Genomic DNA, 11,361 nt, shown 5'->3' on the forward strand with positions numbered 1-11,361 from the left:
ATCAATTTTGCTGATGTTACTTTTTAGCACATATCTTGATACAATTTTGATTTCAAAATAATTTGCCTAATGATGTAGATATGACTAAATTAGCTAAATACTATGGGACTGCCATTAAAAATGACTTAATAATGATAGTCATAATTTTTTTGTAATTAATGATATACATTTTTTATCATTAATTAATAATTATTATTATGACAACTAATTACTTGGTGATATTACTTCATAGAAATTAGTATGTAACTTAGTACTAGTGAATAACATCAATAATTAATAGTAGCTATGAAAGAGCCTTTTCAAATTTCATTAAATTTTAATCATTTTTATAATCAAAATTAGTTTAATTAATTATACATATATATTAATCTATATCAATGGATAATAATATAAAACATTTTTTTGGTTTACAAAATCGGATACTAAAAAGTATTGCTATTATTTACATAAATGAAAAGTAATATAATATACATAATATATTAATTTCATTATTTCGAAATTTCTAGTCAATACATAAAAAATAAACAAAAATTTATATCAGAGATCTCAAAATATTTTTGAGTTTTAATCTTGTTTTCCATATATATATTTGTTGTTATTAAATTTAAATTATATTTCTTGATTTTTTTTAACTTTATGGCCTAAACTATATGGAACGCATCACATTGTAAATATATATATTAGTTTAGTTCTTTATAATATATAGGAATGCTAGATTGTAATTTAAATACAGTACATAAAAGGTAATCTATACTATAATATTATAAAGCTGAAGAGTTTGTTTGTTTGAACGTGCTAATCTCAGAAACTACTGCTCTGATTTGAAAAGTTCTTTCGGTGTTAGATAGCCCATTTATCGAGGAAGGCCATAGACTATTATCACGCTAAGACCAACAGGAGCGGAGCAATGCGGTTGAATCCGCGGGGCACAGCTAGTAAAATATATACTGATGCATGAAAAACAAATAAAAATCACAAGGGATTGTACTAAATTGAAATCAAATGCATATAATTTTCTTTACCTTTTATGTACTAAAAGTAAGTATTTTTTTAATTCCATGTACTTAAATTAGTATTTTTATTGTATGTTGATATGAAATGGTGATGAAATGGTTTATTTCATGTAATAATTACTGGGAACACTTTATTTTTATGTAATAAACATCATAAATGTTATTAAACATATAAATATAATATTTTCATCTCTACTTGATGAAATCAGAAAATAAAATACTGTTCGTAGAATATTACTTATAGTTTTTTAAAGTGAAACTTTTATTACATCGTCTCAAAGTTTTTGGTCTGTGTAGCGCATGTCGCGTGTATCGCGGCTGCCGAGTAGGTATACCTACTCGGCAGCCGACCGTCACGCGACATGCGCTACACAAAGCAGTGTTCGAAACCGTTCGAACAGTTTCACTTTTACCGTGGTTTCATAAAACCACACAACCTTTTTTTCTTAAAGTCTATCTATTTTAAGTTAATGTTTCTAAAATTATTGATATCATATTGAACAAAAAGACCACACGCAGTAAAGTTTGTTAAAAATGTAACCATTTAATATGAACTATTACAAAATTATAGCCTTTGTTGTAACAACTTTTTTTTATTTAGTTCTCAAGGTTTAATACATTAAAAAATTATGTGATGTATTCAATAAATTGTTGATATTATGTACTTAATTAGTTTGAATTTATAACAACATACCCAGATTTTGGTCCTTTAAAAACTTTTTCCTATTTTTTTACACTCAGTTAAAAATTAGGAACACAATTATCATTTTGAGGTGAAGTTTACCACAATATTTTTCTTGCCTTGCAGTTTCTTGCCGGTTCTTCTCCGTAGATACTGCTTTCGGAATCGGTGGTAAATGTTGAAAATATGTAATGACGTTTCAAAAGTGCTTCTAGAAGAAGTCTAATTGAATAAATAAATGTTTGAGTTATAATAAGTGTGGTAAAAACCATGGAGTTAAACAACCTTTCTATCTTTTAGGGAGGTAAATGCATATTCCATCAATCAATACAAATCAAATAACTTTATTTTGCTCGTTTTAATTTGCTCCCATAAGTTATAACCCGTACGAAATTCAAACTAAGTACCTAGTACCTACCATCGCATAGTCAATGTATTTTATTTCGATTCTTCAGTATTTATTTTCACCGAGTGTGCGTATGTGTCGTTAAATCGAATTTATCCAAAATCCAAATCTTTGATCCAAATAATGAAAATTGACATTGACGCGCCAAATGAAATGCATTCAAAAGAGTTCGCGTTTTCGTGTTATTAATTACGTATATTAACTTGATTCAAGCGAACAAATGCAATTATCAGCTAGTTTAAATAATAATATACTTACCAGTGTTGTATGTTGCAATCTTATTGTAGCAACAATATAACAAGATTGCAGTTTTCACGATTGAATTCAAACAAATGAAGGTTAAACGATTTTGTTCTTTTTTAATTTTAACTATTTCCGCATTTATAGTTGCCAGTCGTAATAACCTTGTATTGACATTTAATTCGGTTTACCTTTTCTTAAGGTTTAAAAATTAAATTTAATATTAATTGAAATCGGCGAAAATGTAGTTATAATATGTAGTTATTTATCTTACTTAGCATCAACACATTAGTCTAAAGTTTAAACTGGCTGTATGGTCAGACACAATTCCAATGAGATGTTTCCAACTTTCAACGTGGTAAAAGTACCATCTATTTCTAGTTTCTAGCCTTCTAACAGCTTCTAACTATCTCTAATAAAACAAGAACCATAAAATCTTTTCATTGCGACGCGACAGGAAGACACAACAAAGAATTTCGTATACAAAATATTGTAGATGTGGAATAACATATACCTATAGGCTGTGTATTTGCAGATACTGCAAAAGTCGAACCCTGAAATCATTAACTTATTATAAAAAGGATCATCTTTTTCGTCAAGTATAATAAAATAATGTTTATTAGAATTACAAAAGCTGTTTATATGTAAGAACGCAGCAAAACCAGTTACCTAATATGGCCGACTCTGAGTAATTTATTACAAAATTTGGTATGATTTCACTGTCATGAGCGAAGCGATAGAGTAAGCGGAAATAAAGTTAAGACAAAAGATTGCAGTATCCTATGAAAAAAGAAATCATTTTTACTAATAGGTACTACTTTTCTTTTTTCCTTTCACGCTCAGTGTATGTACGAATGAGACACATAATATTATGTCACAGGCATTGAGTTACTATGTAGGGCATGGGCACAGGGTATATTTTATAGTAGGTAATAGGTATTGTATCGTAAATGTTTTAACAATTAATATCTTCATCTCTGCATTCACTCTACAGTATCACAAGCATTCCTAAGTAGAAGAGAAAACCAGTAACAAACAAAATGATACCAGAGTAGGTATATAAAAAAATACTGGCCGTATTGAGAACCTCCTCCTTTTTTTGAAGTCTGTTAAAAATGTAAGTAAGTACCAATTTTTTTAATAATATCGCTTCCTCTTATTAGAATAAATGCAAAAGTATTTTCGTCACACTGCATATTTTCATTACATTTTATGAAACAAATGAAAGCATTTTGCATTGTTATAAATTACTTTGTAATAAAAATTTGTAAGCTTTATTACGCGGGAGAGTCAGAGAGTGAGTAATCGAATGATATATGTTGGTCTCTTTCTAATTTTTTTTATTAGAGATAATAATTATTACTAGGAGCAAAATAGAGCGGAAATGTCATTTAATAAGTACATAATTATATTCAATGTTTTTCTGTAGTTTCTATTCCTAAAATATGATTTTCCGCGTTAAATAGTAGGTAGTTTAAGTTGAAAGTTTATTAATTGCCTTATTTTAAAGCAGTGAAACTCTAATTATTAATAATCATATTATTATATCGAGTATTATTCACTCAGTGATATATTTTAGAACGTGATCTATGAAGAATAAAGTCAGCCATTGTGTTTCTAAAATTGCGCGCCAATTTTAACATCAAACGAAAGAGAAAGGTTTATAAAGGTCAAAATATTAGATTGCAAGTTATGTAGGTCAATTTTTGTTGCGTAGTTTAATACACTATTAAAGGTAATAACGAAAAACAATTATATTTTACTATTACAATAATTATTATGATAGAAAAATTGCTCGCTCCAGTTTTTTCAGTTTTAAAAGATTGCCTAGATAATAGTTTGAAACTCAAACTCAAAACTAAACATTTATTCATTTAAATAACTAGACTTCGTTCAGAAATACTTTTGAGTCGTCAAAATACATAACTTAAAATTTACCAACTCTTCAGCAAGCAGTCTCTACAGTGTAGGTAGAGCCAGCAAGAAACTGTGTAGCTGCTCTTAATTATTAGATTTAACTTAACTATAACTATGGTCCAATGGTTGTTCATAAATTTAGCAAAAAGTTTATTCGACGGAACCACAATCTATACTAATATTATAAAGCTGAAGAGTTTGTTTGAACGCGCTAATCTCGGGAACTACTGGTACGATTTGAAAAATTATTTCGGTGTTAGATAGCCCATTTATTGAGGAAGGCTATAGGCTATATATGATCTCGCTAAGACCAATAGGAGCGGAGCACTGCGGATAAAACCGCGGGGCACAGCTAGTGGAACCTATAGTTACAAAGCTATACATTTGAAATTTCAACATTCCCACAACATGAGTCGTCTCTAAAGCATTATAATAAAAGGTCACACGTAAAAGGTCATACTATAAGTCATATAAATTGCATCTATACAGATAAAAGATCATATTGTATTCAGTTATGGCATCTTTTTATTCTTAAAAAAAGAGCACACGTGTCAGAAGTGGTACTTCTTTGTCAAGATTCAAATATACCAAAATCGTCGCCTTAATGCATGACGTGACGTTATTACCATGTCGCGCCCTTGAAATTTTACTCTCTACGCGCCTCAAAAACTGGACCAATTTTGATAAAGCTTTCGCTGATAGATAGCTGATTAGGACTTGGTTTACCTATATTTACATTACCTACTAAAAGTTAATGAATGAATAAAAATGAATGAATGAATGAAAAAAACAAAATCAAATCAAAAAACTACTAAAAGTTAAATATTACATCATTACATTTCTTACTATACACTTAATCGAAATAAAATGTCGTATTTTTTAAGGATTACCAGCGAGTTTCGTAAATACTTACAAATGCATTCCATTACCAAAAAATATTGACCTCAAAATAATTGTAATATCATCATCTTGTAACTCAGAAGAAAAATATTCAAAAATTTCACTATAATCTCGGTATATCTGTGGTCAAAAAACTATTCATGGAATTCAGTTATTACTCACTTGAACGCATGCTGAATATTTATTTGCTTAATAGTCTACGCGTTGATATATAATCTGTAGTATAATCTACATGTTTTATTTATTACTAGCTTTCCGCCTGCGGCTTCGCCCGCGTTTTCAAAAAAAAACCCACATAGTTCCCGTTCCCGTGGGATTTCCGGGATAAAACCTAGCCTATGTCACTCAGAAATGATGTAGCTTTCCAACAGTGAAAGAATTTTTCAAATCTGCCAAGTAGTTTCGGAGCCTATTCAATTCATACAAACAAACAAACAAAAAATCAAACCTTTCCTCTTTATAATATTTGTATAGATCTACAGATACTAGCTTTATGCCCGCTTTGTCCAACTCAAAATATTTTGTTCTAAAACGTTTTTCGAGAACGAATCTGATAGAACCCGCATCAAAATCCGTTGCGTAGTTTTAAAGAAATAAGCATACATAGTGAATACGGGAACCGACTTTGTTTTATGCTATGTATGTAATATAAAAGTGGTCTATGGTCATAATATATATTTGAATGTAGTAAAAATTATCTTAATATTTTATTTTTACGCTCGTGAATGGCAAACAGAAAGGTGATTTGCAAAAAGTTTAAAAGCTCTTGATTGGATAAGGCATTACTGTTATGATGTATTTATTATCCATAGGTCGCTGATTCATCCGGCTCGAAGGACCACATAATACCTATGTTCTTGCAATAGAGGTCTGTTTTGAATGAGGGTTGAGGCTTGAAATAAAAATGCGTTCTCTCACGCCGATCGTTTATTTGCGACTGACTATCTAATAACATCATAACAATTACCGTTAAATGATGCTTATAAAAAAATATTAAATGTGTCAAAATGATATTTGTTAGCACTTTGCACACAAATATAATTAATAAAGATTGAATTATTTACAATCCTACTAATATTATGCGAAAGTTTGTGAGTATATATGGATGTTTATTACTCTTTCAGGCAAATACTACTGAACTGATTGCAATGAAATTTGGTATGGAGGTAGCTGAAGACCCAGAATAAGACATAGGCCACATTTTCATCCCGTAAATCCCATAGGAATGGGAACTATGCGGGATTTTCTTTGAAAACGCGGGCGAAGCCGCGTGCGGAGATCTAGTAAATATATAATAATTGTTTGTGCTTTTATGTCATTTTGTTGATAAGCACCAAATTTTTAATCATACCAAAATGCACAAATAGTCCACAATCTTTTTCTTTTAAGCGTTTACACGTTGATTATCACGAAACTGATTACTCAGAAAAGCATACGTTCTATCATTCCGTTAAAATAATAAAAAAGATGTCGCATAACTGCGTCTGAATTATAATTCACTATAACCTGTTACCTCCGTGAACTTTTACACGATTGCAAATCGTCCTTGACATTTCTACAACGTGTGGACGCGGCACATTTCTGACATTTTTAAATGGCGGGAATCTGTTTTTTTTTTAAATCATCTTCGTTTATTTTTTACTGTTATTTATATTATTGAAGCATTTCATTTTATTGAATTAATCAATCAAAGCAATAAAACCATAAATCTGTGTCTTTTTAAACATTTTATGAGTTTTTACTTGAAATTTAAGTAGGCACGAAGACAGAACGTCTGAAAATATTATGATACATTTTAGCGGGAAAACTAAATTTAAAAATAGTGAAATGGGGGATTAAGATAAGTACTATTTTCTATTTCATTTTTAGTACATCCTAAAATGGTTTTTATAATCATTCACATTAGATCGAGTTTTTATTACATTTTTAGTGTCAATTTGGTTATTTAATAAACTATAAGAGGATTTGATAATACGCAATCGGAAATGTGCCACAATGTCGCTGAGTCAAGGTCATTCACTAATTGAAAATCGTGATTTTTGTCAATTTGCTGATTTTATTTATAATATCAGGTTTGTTTAAAATATTCTAGAATTAGTCATGTCTTGATAGATATTTATTAATTTATTATTAGCAGCCTTCCGACCCCGGCAAATATATAAAGTTACTAGCTGTGCTCCGCGGTTTCACCCGCATTGCTCCGCTCCTGTTGGATTATAGCCTATAGCCTTCTTCGATAAATGGGCTATCTAACACCGAAATAATTTTTCAAATTGGACCGGAGTAGTTCCTGAGATAGCGCGTTCAAACAAACAAACAAACTTTTCAGCTAAGTATATAATATTAGTATAGATAAGGTAAAGTGAACAATTACTGTGAGTGAACAAAGGTTATATTTTCCGTACCTTCGTATGTTTATTTTTTGGCAAAGGACTACCCACTATTATTCAGTCGGTTGTTTTTTTAGCTTCTATCACATCTATAGTTAATTTTGAATAAGTTTTAGCTTGAAATTAATTCTTACCGGAAAATGCTGTACAAAAAAAATCATTAAGGGCATGTCTCCTGTCTGCGATGCAGCCATTTACCGGCCATTTGGTTTTTTAAGTCCTCAGTTGGAATTGAAAAACCCCTTTGTATTTCGGTCAAAATGTCTGTGCGGTCAAAGCGTTTTTAAGCTATTGCATAGCTTTTATTTCAGACTTTGAGTGCGGCGATCGAATGTAAAAATTCCGTAACGAAAAAACCTAACACCCCCCACTCCAACCGGCACAGCGATGCGATGCTATGCAATAGCGCAACCGCGGCAGTCCTCGAGTGACACACGTATATTTTTGTAGGTATTTTTTCAATCTGTAAGCCGATGGTTTTGATTAATTATTAGTTGAAATTCGAGATTTTATCATATTATTTTTTATCTATCGTCGGTAATAATTGAAGGTATTGATAAAGGCACTCAAAATCAGGGGTATGATAAATAATCGATTGCAATGATAATATTTGATAACATTGTTTATTAATAGGTTTATATACTTTGTTCTCGAGATATTATTTATAAGGTACTTGATAGTTACATTGAATTATTTGATTAAACAATTTATGATGCATTTTGTATGATTGTTCATCGATTAGTAAAAAAAAATTTTTTTTTATTAGGTTGGGTTTGAATCAACATTCGAATAATGTCAAAGAATATTTGATGAGAACATAGCTACATCTTCCTTGATATTATAGTAAAAAAATTTCCTTGATGTTGTACGCAACGCCGCATCTAGTAACCAAAATCATAATTGTTGTTATGTTACTATGTACATAGCCGTAATAAACGTACCTAAAGTAAAAGATAGGTTCGTTTTAATATTTATATTTATTTGTCAGTTTTGTATGCAATATGTATAGGTATCCGATGAATTTCCACCAACATAGAAAGTTGATTTTTGGCGCGAGTGTTATCGTTTTACCTACTGTTAAAGTGACTTTATTTCTTGATTTAATAATAAACATTTTATTAATACATAACCTTTATAAATAACCAAATATAACAAAGCAATATAGAATGTAAAAACAAAAGTTCCGTGTAGGTACTAAAGGTCAGTCACTTTCAAACTGCGAGGCCGCCAACTGTATAACTCCTTTCCTTGTCAATGCACTTGCCACAGATTATGTATGGTATTTTTTTTTGTTGACAGATTAAAAATAAAAAAGTTCGCTTTTTTATTATGCTTTCGCGGCTTCACCCGCGTTGTCTTAAACCTTAGATATAAATTATAATATAGAAAAGCCTTCCTCGAGAACCATTCTATCTATTAAAAAAAAAACCGCATCAAAAATGCAGTTTGTAGTATTAAAGATTTAAGTATACAAAGGGATATAGGGACAGAAAAAGCGACTTTGTTTTATATTATGTAGTGAAGTGATGAGTGGTATACGCACATGACTTCCTATTACAAAAGAATGAGGATGTTCGTCTACTAGGTATGTATTTATTGAAATGAAACTTATTTAGGCACTTTGAGAGTATAATTTCAAGGTCGCATCATGGCAATACCGTCACGTCATTGAGTAAGGCGAAAATTTTGGTATCTTTGAATCTTGCCAATGAAGTTTCACTTCGGACGCGTGTGCTAGGCACACACGCTCTTTTTATGCTAATGCAATTTTTTTCTTCAATACTGCCTACTATATTTTGTTTTAAACGTTGTACAGAATAAAGGTAGGTAAATATCCAACTTCATATTGATTAAATGCATATTCTTTTCTATATTAATAGAAGCCATCAAACTTTGAATAAATGCGACAGTCCGTCCGTTTGTCTATTACGCTTTCACAACTAAGTCATTCCAAATTTCAACAAAATCGGTGCAGTGATTTTGTTGAAATTTGGAATGAAAATAGTTGCAAACTCAGCATCAAAAATTAATGCCTAAATAAGTAGTTGAAAGAACGAATAAAAGGTTTCCTCCGTAGTCCATAGTTTATTAAATCCCGCAAGTAAAAACGCTTAAAACTATTAACGCTTCTTTATTCTGCCTTATTCTTTGTCAGTTCTGTTAAATTATTCTTTGACGGTAATTATGCAGGAATGTAATGTACACAAATATAACTAGGATCGTTATAAAATAATAAATTACTGAGATTTGAATTCTCAGTTAGGAATTGGCATGTTTTTGTTTGTTTAATAAATAAAAAAACAGCGTGTGTACCGACCACACGTGTCAGAAGGGAGACTTGCATAATTGTTTGAGTATGCCTGAGCCGATAAATGATGAACTTTTGCACATAGTAACACCTATTATAGCTAGACAGGCTAGGCTCGCGGCTCGCAGCGGTGACAGACGTGCGAGTCAAGGCGGGCTACGAGCAAAATTTCAAACATGTTGGATCGTCAACGAACTTACTCGACGGCTTTTAAGTACGCGTACTTGGGGTGATACACGAGCGAAAAAGGTCGTCGAGCCACAAGTTCGCGTACTTACTCTTACGTCTATCAGCCCTTTTAATTTTTGACAGAAAACAAGTAACTATTATTAATTTCCCATCCACAAATTATTATAACAATTATTATTTGTATGGATTAGCCATACACACACATACATACATACACACGAGAATCCCGTTAAAAACTGTTCGTATTACAGTCACGTCACAAATAATTAGTATCCTTATCAAATACGTGCATACAAATATTTTATATACAAGCTGAGCCCGCGACTGCCTTCATTAGTCATCGAGACAAAATAAGTAAGTATGTAATAACATAAACGATAATTACTTAGTTAATATACCTAGTTGAAAAAAAAGACGTGTGGCACTCGGGGACTGCCGCGGCCGCGGTAAAGCTATTGCATAGCATGCCTTCAAGCCACACCTCCGTGTCCGTCGGAGTGGGAAGCGTGAGGTTTTTTCGTTACGGAATTTCTCGATTCGGTCCCCACGCTCAAGGCCCGCGATAGAAGCTATGCAATAGCTTAAAAATAAATAAAATAATAATAAATAAATATTATAGGACATAAATCGAGTCAGGAGATGGTTACATACAAACATACAGGAGAAGCTTATAAAACCGTGTCATACCTGTAATATGTTTGTACCATTGTACCTACTACCTAGTACCTTTTTAATGTGTCTATGAATTTCTGTCATTATTCGCATATTAAAAAAATCACATTCAAATAATTACTTAATAATTTTATTGTTATTATAATTTATTAATGTTCTAAGCTTCACATGAATCATATTAAGCTTTGATCAAATTGTTGTTTATGTTAAAATGTCAAGGCTATTTTTATTAAAAAAGATTAGATTTTTACGCATTAGCAATTTAAATTTCTCTGTTAATTTCCACTAAAATTTAATAATCAACATGCATTCAACTAATGCCATCTATGGACAATTTTGATGACTTATTTTTATCAAAAAGTAAATTTAATGATATTTTAAACAACATAAACTATAATTTTTATTAAAATAATTCTTGAATTTTATTTATAAGACATATATACATAATAAGTTTTGTCAATAAATTAATTGTTTATATTTATAGTTTCAAGGAAAAGCAAACCCCAGGCCAAAAATAGAACTAATAGAATCGCGCTCAATAAACTTTGTAACATGCGCTTATCGGTCCTTGTTTAATACGGCAGATTTTAATTACTATCAACCATTTCGAAATCGATTCATAAACCATACATTTAAATTTTGCC

General features: G+C 30.9%; 1 protein-coding gene across 1 annotated transcript in view; it reads right to left on the bottom strand.

Annotated features, from left to right (window-relative positions):
• Nucleotides 1-1,336: 1,336 nt before the first annotated feature.
• Nup98-96 (nuclear pore complex protein Nup98-96) overlaps nucleotides 1,337-11,361 on the bottom strand; it is a 282,640-nt gene continuing 272,615 nt past the window's right edge. Inside the window, exon 49 of the mRNA XM_089713810.1 lies at nucleotides 1,337-1,458. The gene's annotated coding sequence lies outside the window, so the exon portion shown is untranslated. The remainder of the gene's footprint in view (nucleotides 1,459-11,361) is intronic.

This window comes from Colias philodice, chromosome 31 (genome assembly GCF_061535455.1).
Source record: "Colias philodice isolate Cphi_HAF_F1 chromosome 31, ilColPhil1 Martin Lab GWU primary, whole genome shotgun sequence".
NCBI lineage: Eukaryota > Metazoa > Arthropoda > Insecta > Lepidoptera > Pieridae > Colias > Colias philodice.